General features: G+C 44.7%; 1 protein-coding gene across 2 annotated transcripts in view; it reads left to right on the forward strand.

Annotated features, from left to right (window-relative positions):
* The window catches only part of ACVR1 (activin A receptor type 1), a 318170-nt gene that overhangs the window by 114349 nt on the left and 189364 nt on the right, over positions 1-14457 (forward strand). For both annotated transcript variants that reach the window (XM_085645512.1, XM_085645514.1), the window contains one exon: positions 8688-8774. The gene's annotated coding sequence lies outside the window, so the exon portion shown is untranslated. The remainder of the gene's footprint in view (positions 1-8687; positions 8775-14457) is intronic.

Genomic DNA, 14457 nt, shown 5'->3' on the forward strand with positions numbered 1-14457 from the left:
TCCTAAGCCATGTCCTGCCCATCCCATAGACGGGGTTAAATTTGGGCAGAGTTAATACTGCATCAGGGAAACTGGGCTTGTTGAGGATTACATGTAAGCTAAAGGCATCAATTCCTTGGTAATAGTGAAGATGGCCGTTAAGTGTGATGCTGTTTGGGATTGAATTCTTGACCTCTTCTTTGAATGCAAAATATGTACAATATCTCTGCAGCTTGAGTGTGGATAGAACCTTAAAATAGTTTGGGAAGCAGAAAAGTGTAATGTTATTTCTCTTTCCGGCCATTTTTTCACCCTGGACCTTTCGCCTGCTTTTATCAGGGGAAATGTCCCTGTAACCATAACCTGGACTTGCCTTTACACCATGACACATACTGTGCCTTACTCAATCGGTTACTCCCGTTACAAACCGAATCGTCAATTGCGGGTCACTCCGGTTGAGTTCTTTAGTATAGTCTACTTGTCAGCAGAAGTGTGCAGCATAAAAAGGTCTAGAAGGTCGTCTTGAGCAGTCCCTGCAGCATTTGAATATTAAATCGGCAGCATGATAGTTCTCTTTTTTCAGGAGATTAGATCATTTGGGAAATTATAGAGGTTGATGATAAGTTGTAGTTATGTATTTTTGCCAGAATATTCCACATATGCCTTAATCAGTGTTATTGCTTACATTTTTTGTTATTCAACCGTGCAATGATTATGGATTTTAGGAGTTGTGGATTTGCAGAAGCAGCCATGGAAGCAAGTATCGAACTGTAATAAAGGGTGCGTCTTTGTAGCTGTAACCACAGATCTAAAGTTCAGCTACAAAGATGTCTTGATTCTGGTAATAAAAAAGGGTGTTTTTCCCAGCTGCTTGACCTTTTAGAATAGGCAATTTGTAGCATTGTTGTCTAGGCTGTTTCTGGAGTTGAACATATTTAATCGAAAACTAAGATTACAAGGCTGTAGCTCTGGAAACTGACAGTAAATTATCAGAAGGGCAACACCAGCCTGGGCAGTGCAATGGAGGCTTCTTCAGTGAAAGATAAATTCAGTGGAAATGAGCTTGGAGTCCTAATTTTTGACCCGCCAGCTACATCGGCCTAAAATAATTGAAGACCATGCGGTGGGCAAGACTGCAACCAGAGCATGGCTTTTCCTCACTATTAATGATTAGATGTATCATTATCTGAAGCTTTTCTATTTACATGTACTGTAAGATCAGGCATGGTTGCTTTTTAAGGTTATTTTGGCTGTGCAAGAAGGCAAACCTGTAACATTCTCTGATCAAAATAACATCCATCAAAAGAGCCATACATTGTCTCTGAAGGTTTTGGCAGTTTTCTAATTCTTCAAATGTTTGATTACTCAGTTATCGACTTCACTTTAGTAAGAAGACCACATTTCTTCACGTATTTAATGTTGTGTTACTTTACATTTTCTCAAACTTATTTTGTCAAAACTATTGATTGTCATATTTGAGAGTAGAGAGTTCAATGTTGATTTTGGGGACTCTTTTAGTTCGACATTAATGGCTTGGCTAATCAATGAATTTTGACCATTAGCGCCCCCTCTCAAATCTTGCCCTTCACCGGTAAATCCAGGGCCCGACTGGGAACCCAAAGCAGCCCTGGTGGCGTTCTCGGACCAACCCCTGAAGAAGCACTGCCTGGCCCTGGGAGGCTGGAAATGCTTGCTTGCTGCTTTTGTTACTGGGGAATGATATTGCAGCACCGTTGCAAAACATGCCCCCAGTAACAAGACCGCCCCCGTCCACCCCAAAACCGGCCCCCACCCTTCCAGCCTCATGGGGAAACACCCGATTACTGGTACAGCCAGTCCGGCCCTGGGTAAGCCTGAAATGTATGAGACCCTAACTGTTTCGAAATAACCTTTTTATTACGTCACAAAACTGGTAAACCAGTGAAAGAAATTGTCTGAGTGGATACCTTTTACCACTCGTGTTTTGGACCAATAAGAAGAATAAAGGTTTAAAATTGAGCAGAATCGCGACCTTATGTGCTTATGGACCTATGTTGATTTGAGGCTTTTATTTGTAATTTCATTTTACTGAGTGCTTGCTAGTTTTGTGATATTATATCCCTCTGTCATATATTGGCAGGGAAAGGATCTGTAGTAGCTCTTTACATAGTAAATGCAACAGTAGATAAAACAAAGTACGGATATTGAGTGCAAAACCCGAACGAGTGCAAGCTACTACTGTAAACCACTTGATAAACCCTTTTATTGCACTTAGCAGTAGAGAATGCGCATCCAGAAAACTCCAAAATGAATACAAAATAAATAGGAGACCCTGCTTATGAGTTTTCCCGATCTTTTTCATTCACTTTTTTTAGTAGGAACATGGGGAACAGCAGTTTTGACACTTTAAAAAGGAATCTTTTACCACTTAAATAATACTACTATCCTGCAAACCTGAGCTGTTGAGAATACTATATTGTATTTATCCAAGATTATGTGTGAAAAGACTGCAGAATAACCTGGTATGTATAGAAACTGAATTTCGGTGAGAAAATGCCTGAAATCGATTTTTTCTGCAACCTGAATGTGTTGAATCTGGCAGCCTGTGCTGTTCATCGGATCCCTCTCTACTGTTCAGTTGAGTTACTGAAAGCTTTCACATTTCAGGAAATCGCTTTGGCTAAACAGGTCCTTCTTAATAAGAGTTGTTCCTGATCTCCCACAGTGTCCTCTATTTAGTTTGATCGAAAGATGTAACCCAGTTTCATTATGGAATCCTTGACTCACTTTTGTTAGCCTCGCTCAAGTGGCAGGGCTTTCCTTCAGAGAAAGTGCATGTTATGTGCCCAACAAGTCAAACAACAATACAGCTAAGGCCTAAGCAACTTAAAGTCCATATCAAGTTGTTAAAAATAAATAAATACAGAATTACTCTTTCAGTATGAACAATTGAGTTAAACGATGTGGATGTATCATAAACTAGGATGACTTTTTAGCACTGCCATATGAATTGATCCATATATTTTTTTAGTATTTTGTATCAGTATTCACATTTGTGTTGGGGGGGGGGGGGTGGAATTTAATATGGTTAATTTTATAGTAGTTTTCCGCATGAAAACTTTAAGTAAATATAATACACTCTTGTTTCGATGGATATATGGTTTTCATGGTATATTAGTTAGCTGTAGACCGTGCAACAGTACATTTGTCTTCAATCACAGTTTTGTAAACCCAAAGGCATTCAAGTATTATAAACATTAGTTCTGTAGTGAACCTTAACTGATGACCAGCAGTGGGATGTTAGGCCCTTGACATCAGTACATGTCTCCTTGCACTATCCAGGACTTTCCAGAGATTCTGCTCGTAGGGTTCAGAAGATAGTTGTTAATTCTGCAAACTAATATTTATGCTGTTCCATATTGCAAGCTACCATAAGCAGTGGGAAAGGCTTATTTTCTGCAAACTAACTCTTAAATCTTGTTTACAGGCACACAGCAGTAGAGCTTGTGTCCTACTTGGGGAGATGGTTGGAGGTGGATGTTCTTAATGGGAATACACGTAAAGGAACTGGTTTGTTTGATGTTTATGGCACTTATGCCAATTTTAATGAACATAATGTACTGTATACGTTAAGTGGCTTTTGGTCATACCTTATCAGCTATTGGCTTCTTTTGCTGCTGAATCTTCAGTCTTTGGTTTGCAATAGAACATACAGAAGTATTTTAGTTCTTACCATTTTTCGTTGGCTGTTGGATGTGCCCTACCACCTATTTGATGGCACAAATAACTAATTTACATCTGAAATCAGTTGGCAAGTGGCCTGCTTGCTCTGGGGAGTGAGCACTAAAAGAAGAATCAGAAAATTGGTGCTACAAAAAAAGATTGCTTTTTTAGCATCTATTTTCAAATACTGTTGCCTCTTCTTTAGTTTTGCACATGCTGATATGCACTCCGAACAAATGTCAAACCTATTGGATTCACCAGTTCTTGTTTTTAGGAGTGGTTAGGATTCAGTAGCTGAGGCATCTGGGGAATGCTTAGTGTGTGTATCTGTGACCTCCTCCTGGGTGTACGCTATACGGAGTCCATCGAGAAGCAACTGAGGCCACTTCTCTCCAGAAGCCTTTTTAAGCACGAAGATATCTAACCTGAGGGATTCCACACAGAAGTGATGGGGGGGGGGGGGGAGGGGAGTAATCCTCAGTACATGTGTTTAAGTAATTAAGGTAAGTATTGTGGGGAGAGAGGGCAGCCTGCAAGCTGATAATAAGAATTGACAAAGCCACGGACTCTAGCGTAGCGGAAATGTTTCATAATGGCTGGGCAACTTTGTGTGTTTTTGCCCTCAACTGTCCTAGACAAAGTATAATGAAGCAGTGACCTCCTGCCCCCCCCCCCCCCCTCCCAACCCCCAGTAAATGTGTTTCGAGAAAGTAGTAAGAATATGAAGTTTGCATTGCAAGTGGTGAACCTAACCGACAGCAAGATTTCTCATAGGAGATACATTTGACAAAGGGCCAATATTCTGTCGGATCTTTGAGAAAGCCTTCATGCGTCACATCTTTACTTTGCGAACCAGAAAGCTGCCGTTATGGTATAAAATCGAAATGATTAAAGTACTGACTTTTTATGATCTAGTAAGGCATCCAAACTGTAAGCACGTCTAAACCGAAATCCGATAAATCAGCATTTGAAATGTCACTTTGTCAACAAAGTAAATGTCAGAGCACACACATACACACTGGATCTCAGTTAAAAGCTAAGATGTATCTGGTGTTGAACAAAATAATTGCTTAATGCAGTGGTTCCCAAACTGTGCACCATGGATCCCTGGGGAGCCATCAAACCTAGCCAGGGGAGCCACGCACCAAGCACTTTAATGCACTTAATGTTGATGGGGTCGTTGGCTTAAGTTAAACTAATTAGACGTAAACACATGATGTAGATGATTTGTGAGTGACATGCCTAAAGCTGTAAACGTAGCGCTTAACTGATTGCTTGTCGAGGGAGATGACCTCCATATTTCACTGAATCCCCACATTCCAAGACTCCCAAAGTAAGCAGAAGATGCCCAATTATTTTGTTACTCGTTAATAGTTTAGTTTTTTCTAAATGCATTTTACACCAATTCAAGTTATCAGGAAAGTGCAGTTGTCCGGTCTACTAAACACACATAGTAATAATTATTGACATTTATACTTGAATCATAGGTACTTCCAGTACACATTTCTTTCAGTACACATATTTCCAGACAGGCCTGCTCTCCCATTGAGCACAGGGCAGTAAAACACGATATATAATGGCAAAATTTGGAAGCAAGAAAGGAGGGAAGTTACAAATTCAACTGATTTTTTTTTTTTTTTTTTACATGCATCGATTTGGAGCAATTTTAGGGAGGAGACAGCAAAAATAAAGCCTTATGTGGTTTACAAAAACATGAGTCACCCTGCTGAGACAGGTGTGTTTGCACGTATGACATGGGTAGAAATGGAGGTGCATGCAAATATTCTTCAGGCGTAGAAACACTTTAGCAATGGGGCCTACGTGCATAGGGGTGCTATCTAGCACTGTACGTGGGATACAAATGTTTGAGAGGGTACTATAATAAGCATTTGCAATGCAATAGGTCTCAAATTTAAGCCAGTTTAAGATATTGGCATTGTAAATGACAATGCCTTTTATTTATGTTTTAAGAAACAAAACATAAATAAAAGGCATTGTGATTTACAATGCCAATAGCTCAAATTTGTATAAATGCGAGACCTATTGCATTGCAAATGCTTGTGTTATTATTTTTGTGCAGGAAGGTACCTCTTCCTGCACAGAAACAATCTCCCAACAATGGTGCCTGTGTGGCGCATGGCAGCCGATTGTGCGCCAGCACAGGGATGCGTCATATTGTTGTAAATATGGTGTATCCCTGTGTTTTGAAAGTGCTGTAGCGTGGCCCAGCCAAAGGGTTTGCGGTGTCGCGCTGATGCACTTACTTGTAGATAAGGCCCCCAGTGACTATATATGTTATATCCCAGCTAAGTGAACGACCTGTTACGGTTCTATATTAGTAAACATTGGGAGGGATGTAGAGTGCCGCCCAGCCTCTACCCTATAATGTTACACACATGCAGCCTGAGGGCATGGCCCGAAAGTATAAATACAGGCAGGGTGATCGCTCATAGTCACTCTGCAATACCCAGTGTGTTTGCTGCCTGTTTACTTGTATACATACTGCTCCTTACCTCGAGCAACCTGTCCTCCAGCCAGAAAACCGCACAGCTACCTTCCTTCCTGGGAGTCGCAGAGTTGTAAGAGGCCCTGCCAGCACTAACTGCCACCTACAGCTACCTGAAGCAGCACAACTGTGTCAGCAACGTCTCTTGCAGACAGTGCTCAGCAAACTGACACCCTTTCTCTTTAAAGCACAGCAGGAAAACTATTATGTTTCAAAGGTTGGCCCAATGACTTCAACACAGCAGGCGCAGTGTCATGGCCTTGTGTCCCTCGCTGGCTCCTCCCTCAATGACCCCTTGCACACCCAAAGGCTTTCTTCTCCAAGAATCCTTTACAACTGCCTAAAGGAGAGGATGTGGTTTCACAGCTAGACCTGCTGACTTTGGAACTGGAAAACCAAGGTTCGAGCCTCAGGGTCGACTCCACATCTTGTGATTCTGGGCAATCTCCCTGTGCCGACCCCAAAAAAATAATTATGAACATGTCCTTGTGTAACGTAACTGGTGCTCATGTAAAGTGCTCCAATACCTTCGGGTCGAGTTCGCACTATAAAATCTGCAACAAAAAAAAGAAGCGAGGGGTCATGCCCAGCCCTGGTTCTACAGTCATAGGGTGTGTGTTTAGCTGGTTAACTATGCGAGTGCATGGGAGTGGCCCTGGCCCTAATCACCTGACAAAGCAAACCTTTCCCAACTCCATGAAAGGTATTTGTTAATTGAAGGGGAGCTGCTGTCTGACAATATTTAGACCGCACTACCCAGTTCAAGCATTTGCTCAGAGGCTGCTCTATTCACCGTCGGACACTGGCTTTTCATCGGTTCAGGGCTGCGTGAGTCTTGGCATCCTGCTCCGGGCACATGTCAGTGTGCAATAACAACTCTCGTCTTTGTGTGAGTAAGCTGAGACGCAGAGTACATTTGCACACATTAAACCGTAGCAGTGAACCAAAAATGTCTGGTACCGAAATCCAAGATCACTCATGTTCATTTTTAATACTCCAAACCCGCAAAGGCCCAGAATGCAAACACAGAGGGACGCTAAAAACATTACAACAGTGCGAGTGCGAAGCTCGCAAGATCCTGTGAGAACACGCCTGGCTGCAACTCGTACAATTCCAGTCCTATGACTTGCCTCATGTTAATGCTTTTATAGGAAAGAATATCGGTCTCCTCCCGATTCTCATAATTTTGGGAAACTCTACCACCTAGTGGCCATTAACCGAAAGCACCAGCTCAAAAGCGTGGACCGTGCTGACAGGGCAAACTATACGGGGGTGTTACTCTTTAAATGGATTCCCCACTTGAAAATACTTTGAGGCTTTTTTATGTTCAACAGTGCCCCCAAGTGGGTTAAGCTAGTAACAGTCTTTCTTCGTTTATGGCGCGTTCACTTTCACTTGTCTGAATGCCGCGAGCGGTACGCGTTCACATCGTCTGTCCAGGCACGCACATGTTCTGTCCCCCTTCGGCAAGAAACCGACAACAATAGATCTTGCCGAGGAGGGCAGCGCGCATGCGCTGCGTCGCTAGGCGAGACCTAAAAAAGGCATGGGCAAAGAAGTTTAACTAGGAATATTTTGATAGAGGCGGTGCCTTAGTAATACGAAACACCCAGCGTATAGGATTATAATACCTTCACCGGCTTCATCCCAAATATTTTCAGGGAGAAAAATGTTTAGTTCTCCCAAGGCTGGCTTAAATCTCCCCCACCCTTTAAAAAAAGTAACAGTGGGGAGCCACGGGCAATGGTCAATAGGTCAAGGGAGTCACGATTCCAAACGTTTGGGAACCATTGCCTTAATGTCTCAACATCAGAACCTAGTGGGAGCGTTAAGGAAACCATGTAACCATGTTCAAAATGCTGTTTCTTTGATAGTCGGATCATAAAGGCAGTGGCACATCTTGAAAGAAAACAATGGCCAGTTGCAGAAAGGTGCAGACTCAAAGCCCACTGTCTCTCTTATAATTGTGCTTTCGTGAAGACTTGATACTATGAGGCCTACCAGCCAAACCTAAAACAGGTTTCCCCTGAGAGAGCTGGTCTGATCGAATTTTATAGACATTGCTGCACGGTCAAGTATGACATCTATGGAATTTGTTGTAGGCCGCTTATGGTGAAGCTAAACTGGCTGCATTATATTGGGCTGTTTTTTTTTTTTTTTTTTTTTTACCTTGATACGGTCAGTATTCCTGGCTTGTAATGCTCTCTAGAGTGTTAGTTTTGTCCTTTTGTTCTTTTATGTAGGTTCTTAAGTATTTCTCGGTTGCTACAGAGTAACACCATGTAAATGCCACTCGAACAGGTGGCCTCGCCCCCTGAAATGCATCGAATTCTGGCTCAGTAAGCTAAAACTTTGTTTATTGATACCCCCCAGAGTAATGGACCATAATGATTGTAATGTTACTCTCACCTTCTCAGCAGCTTGTTATATGAAAAAAAATCTTTATTCTTTTGTCTCTTTTCATTGTACCCCCCCCCCCCCCCCTTTTTTTCCTGCACAGATCGATGAGTCCCCCTGTGATTTTGATGTGTTCCTCACAGGACAGGAGCATTGTGTTATCTTAAGAAAGCCACCCGTAAGATTAAAGGTGAGATTCCAGCATTTTCTGGTATTAGTTGGTCATGGGCAATATAATATGAATCTATTGATATACAGCTTTGTATACTTTGCGATTATTTGAAAATATTAAGCTGCAATACAATTGACCTAGTGTCATGGCACATATGACACATCAGAAAGGTTATACTGCTGTATTACACAGTGATATTCTACCTAGGTGTTGTGTGTTATTTGATATAAACACATTTTCCAGTGTTTTTACCCAGTTTTGTTTCCCTGCGTTATTTTCTTAACTTTTCATTATGCAATATTTTGAAAATACCCAGTTACGTAATAACAGCCGTGCAGAGGGGAAAGAGCATGGCATGTTGTCTGTAGTGTACAATATAGACTGTTAAAGTTGTTTGGCATCACATCAGGAGTTGTTGAATATCCTGGATAATAAAATCAGAATTAGAGTAAAATTAAGAAAGAGATGTCCAGGAACTACTTGCATCGAGTATGTTGTACCAATGTAGGAAATGAGTGTCTGGGAATCAAAATAAGTTAAGAGTTGATTAAGGAAAACGGAAAAGATATATATGTCTAATTGGCATCAGTCCTGTATTGATTTATAAAAGAAGCTGGATTACTACACTCTGTGATCATGGACAAGTTTAAGCCCCTTAATTGGGCACTGATACGGAATTTGCAAATTTATTTTGAGGACAACGTTGGGAATTTAGTTCTCCCAATCGCAGAAAAGCAAGATTCTGATGAAAGATATTTGTAAATAATCCACCCATATGTGTTACCAGCATTTGTCTAGTGACTTCTGGAATGGCTGCAAAGCACCTTCGACAATCCACTTGGTTTTGGGGTTACCATTTCAGACCAGAAGCAATAATATAATATTTTCAATCACACTTAATAATAAATCTAGGCTGGACATATATTGAATGTCACAGAATGTTCTAATTTTTTTTCCAAATAAACTGCAGGATAAACAGGATCTTGTACAAGTTATATGTGCTTGAAAGTGCCATTAGTTTTACATTGTTTTGATAGCCTACTGAACACCAAAACCTGTTTTCCCCTGTACCAGCATCAACTTCTGATATTCTACAACCTGACAATTATGAAATAGAGATGGACACAAACTTTCAAAGTAATCTTGAAGTTTCTCTACAGCCCCCTTTACCTTCATTAGAACTCCAGTACCTATTTCACCGATCTGGCGACCTATATGTGATTGCACTGTTACAGAAACAATGTTCTAGTCAATTTTAATACTAAATGGAATTTTTGATCCTATCCCACGACTGCCTCACTAAAAATGCTTGCACTCAGCCAATACTGAACACTCTTATGTCTCAACCAAGGTAATACACATGGCATTACTAAAGCTGCTGACTGCGAACAATTCAATTCAGCTGGATGGTTTATTGCACTATCCTGTCACAACATCCGTCCCCTTCTGTCATTGGTACACCAGTACCTCAACTAACTTTGCATATTATTCTCAGGGCATTATCTTACATCATTCTCATAAGATGCTTCTATTCTACGAGTTCTCATTATCCTAGATCACTCTGGTGCCCCCTCCATGGACACAAAGCCTCCATTAAAAGGAACCTTTTTAAAACCGTGGTACATGCATCATAATATTGGGAGAAGTGAACTACAGTTCGCAGAAAAAAGCGATTACACACCAAACCTGAAAGGATAAAGATAAATCCACTACTTTTTCAAACTATGAAAAGAGCGTATTACAATTGTCAAACAAAATCAGCATCTAGCCATTCAAAAGCACTCTTCTCCGTCCTAAGACTCAGATACATTTAATGCAACAGAATCTATGCCCCATTCAGCAGATTGTAAACGAGTTACTTTCTTCGTGGTAATTTCTTCAAAGGTCGACATCTCCTTAAAATTTCAAACACTGCGAGAATTACAGAACCTCAACACCCAGCCATTCACTAGTCCAGTCAGTAAAAGTTCTCCTTTGTGTAAGAAATGGTCACACTTCTTAGTTAAATGTGCACCCCCTTAAACCTTCAACATTCACTTGTTCGACAAACGTCACATTGACCCATCTCTCTTTGAAAACGTCAGATCTGTCAAACCTCTTCTTACCTTGTGAAGACTAATAGAGAAAAATAACTTTCATTAAACTACTTGAATAGTTGGAGCTCCCTGGCTTCCTTCATTCATGGTTCAACCTACTGTGCAGCATCCAAACACTAACCCTTCGAGAAATAGTTTAGGCATTGTATATTCTAGAATAAGGCATGTCCTATCTGCTAGCACTGTTTGCATTAACTGCAGCGTTAGACATAGCTGACCATGCAAACTTTTTACTTCCTTTCAGGCCTGGCCCAGAGAATGCTTTAGTATTTTGCCAGCTTCTTGTTTATGAAAAACATCCTAATAAAAATACATACATATATACATTCATATCGGGGATATCGTCCGCCCTCTTCATCCATTGGTCTATTCAAGTGTTATTCAAATTTGCTTCCATACAGTATGGGACAGTGGGTTAGCCCACTTCATCCATTTGTTATCATGCACTGTGAGGGACTGCATTAGTCACATTTGCATCGCTGTCTGTAAAGGAGTGCACTTAAGTTTCAGGACTGTTGTGCATAGGCTGCTGGTCCTCCTCTTTAAAAATATATTTAACAAATATTTTTGGCAATTTTATTGCACATAGAAAAAAATAATAAAATTCATTGCACCCTTGCGCTGGCCCGACCTATTGCCTTTGCTACTGCTGGTTTGACAGTGAGTTTAGATTGGCTGGTTCTAGACTGCTTCTTCATGCTTTCTCATTAGTGCCCCCCATTTCGATGGGTATTGTGTCTGACTGAACTCTGATATCTCAAAATATTACTTCTCTTCAAAATCTGGGTGGCTGCTCTTTCCCTGTATCCATGTACGAGGTACCCAGGTTCGAGGCCCGCCTCCACCCGCAGGCTTCCACCTGCGCCTCATCCCTGGTGGCCAGTGGGCCTTAGGTTTGTTGTTGCCACTGTTTCTTGTGCCCCCAATCTCCTTGTGACCGATTGTATTTGTGCCCCCATTTGTACTGTGACTGTTTGCTTGTGACCTTATTGCCCCTGTTTGAGCCGTTTTTCCGCTGCCTTGCCTTAGGCTTGTTTTCTTTTCCCGCTCGTTACCGTCACTGCGTCCCTGTGGCCCGCCCCCATTGGCTCCCTCCCAGCTGCTCCTCCCTCCCACCTCCCCTTCTTATGGCGGCCGATGTGCGACCGCGCAGAGGACGCGTGCAGCGTGCGCGCCGCTGGCGAGCCGAAGGCAAGCCCGTCTGCGCCCGTCCGCACCTGGACCGCGCCCAGCGCCAGAACCCCTGGACCCCGAAGCCACCACAACACCAGACTGCACTACGACTCCAGCACCCTCCACGCACTCAACCCTGGACGATATCACGCCTGCTACCATGCCACCCCAAAGCGCTCCCAAGGACCCTTTACCTGCCGGAACTGCAGCTACACCAGCATCCGGCCCGCCAAACCACCAACCAGAGAGCCCAACCACCTCCGATGCATCCTCCTCAACACCCGCTCCGCCCGCAGGCACGCCGTCGAACTCTGGGACCTCCTGGACTCAACCACCCCCGACGTCGCCTTCCTGACGGAGACCTGGCTGGACACCACCTCGGCACCAGACATCGCCACTGCCATCCCAGAGGGCTACAAAATCTACCGCAGAGACCGCATCAACGGAGTGGGAGGGGGAATCGCCATCATCCACAAGGACACCCTCCGAGTCTCGACCAACACCGACGACACCCTCACCACCGCCGAGCACATGCACTTCCAGATCCACACCGACCTCAACACCACCCTCAGAGGAACACTCGTCTACAGACCACCCGGACCCCGACCACAGTTCTGCGACACCATCGCCGACCTCATCAGCACCCATGCCATCGCCTCCACGGACTACATCCTCCTCGGGACCTGAACTTCCACCTCGAGAACAACACCGACGCCAACTCCGCCACCCTGATCGACAACCTCGCCAACCTTGGACTCAAACAGCTCGTGACAACACCCACCCACGCCGCTGGTCACACACTGGACCCCATCTTCACCGCAAGCCCCCACGTCTCCTTCGACCACACCACCGAACCCCACTGGACAGATCACAGATGCGTCCACTTCATCTTTAGGAAACCCACCGCACACAACAGATGCCACGCCGCCGCTGGGGCAAGGTCACCTAGGACCAACTGACCACCACCCTCGCCCTGGGACCTCCCGCCGATCCCACCGACACCGCCGCCACCAACCTCAGACAATGGATCATCGACTGCACCAACACCCTCACCCCACTCAAGACCTCCACCACTAACCACTCCAGCAAGAAGGCCACTTGGTTCACCGAAGACCTCTGGACCTCCAAGCGCAACTGCCGGAAACTGCAGAAGAGCTGGCTCCGCGACCGAACACCAGACAGTCACACAACCCACAACAACGCCATCCGCAGACACCACCAACTCATCATGACCGCCAAGAAGACCGCCTTCAAGGACCGCCTAGACAGCAACGCACACAACAGCAAAGAGCTCTCCAACATCGTGAAAGAACTCTCCAACCGCAGCTCCAACACCAACGACATTTCACCATCACAAGACCTGTGCGACTCCCTGGCCACCTTCTTTCACCGCAAGATCGTTGACATCCACGACAGCCTCAACACCGCCACCCCCGCACCTGTTGTCGAGACCACCACCCGCACCAGCCGGCTGACCGCCTGGTCCAACGTCAGCGACGAAGACACCATCAAGACCATGAACTCCATCCATTCCGGATCCCCATCTGACCCATGCTCTCGCCACGTCTTCAACAAAGCCTGCACAGCCATCGCACCCCACCTCCGGAAAACTATCAACATCTCCCTCGAGACAGCAACCTTCCCGGAGAGCTGGAAGCATGCCGAGATCAACACCCTACTGAAGAAACCCAATGCGGATCCCAAGGACCTCAAGAACTTCCGGCCCATCTCCCTGCTCCCCTTCCTGGCGAAAGTTACTGAGAAGATCGTCAACAGACAGCTGACCCGCCACCTCGAAGACAATGACATCCTGGACCCATCCCAGTCCGGCTTCTGCAGCAACCACAGCACCGAGACTGCCCTCATCGCCGCCACCGACGACATCCGGATCCTCCTGGACAAAGGAGAAACAGCCGCCCTCATCCTCCTGGACCTATCAGCAGCCTTCGACACGGTCTGCCACCACACCCTAACAGCACGCCTCCATGACGCCGGAATCCAAGAGAAGGCCCTGGCATGGACTACATCTTTCCTCTCCGGCAGAACCCAGAGCGTCTGCCTCCCACCCTTCCACTCCAAGACCACCGAGATCATCTGCGGCGTTCCTCAGGGATCTTCCCTCAGCCCAACGCTGTTCCATATCTAAATGGCACCACTCGCCCACGTCGCACGACAACACTGCCTCAACATCTCCTACGCTGACGACACCCAGCTGATCATATCCCTCACCGAAGATCCCCACACCGCCAAAGCCAACCTACACAGAGGAATGAAGGCAGTCGCAGAATGGATGAAGCACAGCAGGCTGAAGCTGAACTCTGACAAGACGGAGGTCCTCATCCTCGGCCGCACCCCCTCAGTCTGGGACGACTCCTGGTGGCCAACATCGCTATGAGCAGCCCCAGAACCCAGCGACCACGCACGCAACCTGG

This window comes from Triturus cristatus, chromosome 3_1, assembly GCF_964204655.1.
Source record: "Triturus cristatus chromosome 3_1, aTriCri1.1, whole genome shotgun sequence".
Lineage (NCBI taxonomy): Eukaryota > Metazoa > Chordata > Amphibia > Caudata > Salamandridae > Triturus > Triturus cristatus.